The sequence below is a fragment of the Lissotriton vulgaris genome, chromosome 9 (genome assembly GCF_964263255.1).
Source record: "Lissotriton vulgaris chromosome 9, aLisVul1.2, whole genome shotgun sequence".
Lineage (NCBI taxonomy): Eukaryota > Metazoa > Chordata > Amphibia > Caudata > Salamandridae > Lissotriton > Lissotriton vulgaris.
This window is the reverse complement of record NC_141697.1, coordinates 835,459,395-835,463,785: the sequence shown is the minus strand read 5'-3', so window position 1 is coordinate 835,463,785 and position 4,391 is coordinate 835,459,395. Positions and strand designations below refer to the sequence as shown.

The 4,391-nt window shown below is 37.5% G+C and overlaps 1 pseudogene; it reads left to right on the top strand.

Moving 5' to 3' along the window:
• Nucleotides 1-1,716: 1,716 nt before the first annotated feature.
• On the top strand, nt 1,717-2,678 carry LOC147692333 (uncharacterized; annotated as a pseudogene).
• Nucleotides 2,679-4,391: the final 1,713 nt, after the last annotated feature.

The following is a 4,391-nucleotide window of genomic DNA, read 5'->3' as shown; positions in this document are numbered from 1 at the left end:
GAGAAGAAAGTTTCACTGTTTGTAAAGGTAAAAAGATTGTTTGTGAAAGACAAGCCTGTAGTAAAATCGGAGTGGAAATTATTTTTTTCCATGGGAACGCCTGTATCTCATATGCTAATGAAGTATGGCTGTCTCACTTATTTGTGGGTCGAGAATTGGGTGCAATACACGAAAGGTGATGGTGTGCTTGCATTTCCTCCAGAAGGTTCTTTTAACATAGATGTTTTACGAAATTTGAGAGAAACAATGATGAAACTTAAGCCTACACCTAAACGTTCACAATTTGAAATGTTAATGGAATGGGAAGGCAAGGTGTATAAGAGAGAACAACAAAGATCAGGAAGAGGTTATGATTTTGGTTTGGATAAATATCGGAATGAGAATATTGAGGACAAAATATGTAGATGGGAGCAGGTAGATGTACCAAATAATTTGTTTCCTGTCAGGAGTATGGGAGGATCTAAAGGAGATAAAAAGAAAGAAGAAGAGAAGCATGTTCACATTTTATACTGTAGATACAGTGACACAAAAGATGAATTGCTAGATGATATTCTGGATAACAGACCACCTTCATATCAAGGGGAGTTTGCAACAGTGGTGCCAAAGGCATCGCCAGCAGAAAATACAAACGTTTTCCAAACTATTCCAGTCCCCATAGGGAGTAATGCAATAAATAGACAGGAACCTGTTCAAATTAATAGTACAGTAACCAAGTCAGAACTCCTTCCAATGAGTAGTTGGCAGGAAAGACAAGTGATAAATAGGTCAAATCATAAAGAAGAAGAAATTGAATTAGCAGTCAAAACACGAGAATTGTCTGAAAAACTAAAATAACTGCCTATGAATATGAAAGCTTTAACAGTCCCAATGAATATAGATACTGACATTTCTGTTTGCAAAAGTCAGGAAGAGAAAGAACATTTACTGACCATACCGTTAAATGAGGTAAAACCAGATCCTAAAAGAGAGTTATTATTTGAAGCTGTCAGGAATAAGCAGCTTAGTATGTACAAATTAGATACAACGACAGATCTGACAAAAGCTCTGATTTACGCAAATGGAACTGAGATACTAGCTGAAAAACAGACTGGATGGCTGCAGGGAATGGAACCTAGAGAAAGATTAAACAAAGTCTCTTTGGGTCTGAAAAGTGAGGAGCTGGGAGAGTGGTCGCAAAGTGGCTATAGAAAAGATGCAGAACACCAAAAGATAGATATTGCAGAGTTAAAGGTAGAAATTAAAGAATTACATTCTGGGAAGGTAAGTATGAACAGATTAAAATGTTACCAGGATGAAGAGATACTCTTTATGAGTAAAAACATTACCTGGAAAAATAAAAATTTGCAGGAAAATCTTGAAGAAGCTACCAGTGAGACAGGAGTAGATATTTCCAAATGTAGGGATTTGCAAAAAACATATAGATCAAACTTCACAGAGAAGGGCATATAAAATGTAAGCAAAGCTGGAAGAAAAGCTAAAGTTAAAGAATTGCTGAGAAAAAGAAAGAAAGTTGAAAAATAAAGAAGGAGGTGGAGAAAGTAGAAAAAACGAATAGCTGATAGGGGATCATTAGCAGTTCCTGCTGCTCACAAATGTGAAACTGACTACATTACCAGAGGGAATTGGTTTGCAAATGAATTGGCAAAATATTGCACAAAACAAGATTGTTCTTTGAATCAGACATGGGCAACGAAAGACACCTTTTCCCAATATCACATGCTTACTAACACAGTAGAAACATGGGAAGAAGTGATGAAATTGCAGGATCAGGCAAGTGATGAGGAAAAGGAAACATGGGTAGGAGAAGGTTGCACACAAAAGAAAGAGAATGATGTTTCAGCCTACCAAGATGAAAGAGCTGTTATGCCCAACAGTATGTTTGCCCATTTTGCACACATGTATCATGGACAGGCACACACAGATAGGGAAACTGATCTTGCCAACAAAGTTATCAGTCTGATTTATGAAATACTGATCACTAAAAAGAAACTGCATTGTGCCTATTGTCTAGAAGCTTCTGGAGTTGGTGAACAGGTGATTGGCACAATGAAGGCCGAATTAGCAAAAATGTGTGATTCCACTGTCTTGAATTGGCTGGATGCTTTGCCCCGAGTTCTAGTGACCATGAGAAATACAAATGATTGAAGGACATATTTAAATTCCTGCAAGGTACTAATGGGGCAAGCAATGAGAAAAACACATATACCTGATCAACAAGACAGACCACTGAGAAATAGACTGCAGATTTTGGATACATGTTCAGAATCAGATGCTAAGCAACCAAAAGCTGGTAACACAAGAGAAACAGACTTTAAAATTGGCGATTTGAGATCAACAGACTGTGAGAGTATACAGCATGGTGTAAGATTCAAGGATTTTTTACCTGACAATGATTTAGAAAGTACTACAGAACTAAGACAACAGACACAGAGACGAAATCTGAAGTACAAGTCACTGGAATGGACATATATGGCACTTCCTGATATACAAGAGGAAGCGGATAGCAGGAAAGTCTGAGAGTGACTGTACGAGAGGTGGTCAAGGAAGAAGAAAATTCAGACATACTGAGAGTTATCTTATCTGACCCTAGAGGAGACAAGGATGAACAGGAAAATCCAAACAAAGACTGTGAACCCATAGATAGGGATGATTTACACGTGAAGTCAGGGATTACTTGAGGTGACCATAACAGTGTTACAGAAAACAATTCTGGGTTTAGCACAAAAGACGAAGACGATTTTTGATGAACCATTTCCAAGTAGTTAAAATAAAAGAAGGGGCAAAGGACTGAAAGTCATTCAAGTGTGGAAACACACTTTGTACAGACAGTACATATTTAGTAGATTTATAGGATAACTTAGATACCATAGTAAATATAACATCTTTTGCTTTAGGTATAAGATGTGTTTATGTTGTATCATTTTTTCCTAATGAGACTGTTAACAATGTACCAATAGTTGCCATCAGTAGATAGAATTGCACTTCATAAGGATAAGTACATTTTAGACTTAGAACTAAGATAACATTTTGGTCAAGAACAAGGGAAATGAGTAATAAATTTGCTGAACTAACAAAAATTATTGAGAAGAAGTGTCTTATCGAATACAATTTAGAGGAATATATGGGTGGTCTTGGGTTTTTGGTGATGATTCACAAATCGTTTAAGGTATTCAGGATTTGTGATCATCAAAGGGGGGAATTGATGGTGCGAGGTACAGAAGATTTTGTGTGTACCCCATTCAGATAAATCACCCCATGACAAAGTAAATATATTAATTTTGATTGCTGTGTATTAATAAAACACACACATTACATGTGGGAAATTATTTGCACTAAAAGGTTTGATTAACATATTAATTAGTGATGTAAAACGCATGTTTAATCTATTTTGTGCATTTAAGTGGTATAATAATGCATGTTTATTTTGGAATGTACATTGTGCATTTGCATGCTGCTTTTCTGCTTTATTTTTAATGGCTTGCATTGTGATGCTTTTCTGCTAGGTAACAGTTTTAAAAGATAAATATTAGCACTGGTGGGTGGGGGGACAGAATGCACTTATATTCTGTATATTTACATTTTCTTTTTGTGTTTATCGTAGTTTTTGTTGGTTGCCAATTCCAAAATGGCTTCGCTTTTCCCGGTTCTGCGCAGTAGAAAAACCTTACATCATTTTGCTGAGAGAAGCTCGTCCATGCTCTGTGCTTCACTGAAAACCTTGCAACTTCATCTGACTATATTCGAGGCCATTTGATATGAACGCTGGTTAGTGGCTGTGGGCCAAAATGATAACCATGAGAACAGCTGATTGTCTGCCAAGGATAAAAGTCAAATGCCTTCCGAAAATGACCACGTGGAAAAAGCTGAATCACTGAAAATGAACATATAAAGGCCTATTGATGAACCGGAACAGTCGAACTTGTATTTATCAGTTGTCAAACTAAGTTGTTCATAGACATCCTGGAAGTTAAGAAATGCATGGACAGTGAAATTTGTATCCGTCAGTCTTTTAATCAGGAAGCTATTCATGGACATCCTGAAGGTAAAAAAATACATTGTCAATTAACGTACATCCTGAGAGCTAAGAACGGCAATGTCATGACCAATCAGAGAAAGAGAAACGACAAGAGTTGAAACATTTGAGGGTAGAGAGCCAGCAAATACAGTATAAATATCACACCAAAATTGGGGTCTGTCTGAGAGACAAGCTGGACGCAGAGAGAGATGCTGTTTGCACTGCTGCTGTTTGCAGAAATGCTGGGAGCCTGAAAATATGCCAGAAGGCTCACTGATAACCCCTGCAGGTTGGAGATTGTAACGGGACACTAGCCTGGATAAGAAGTTGCGCCCGAGGAGGCCTGGGTTAGTAAGTATGGATGGGGTTTAGTGCT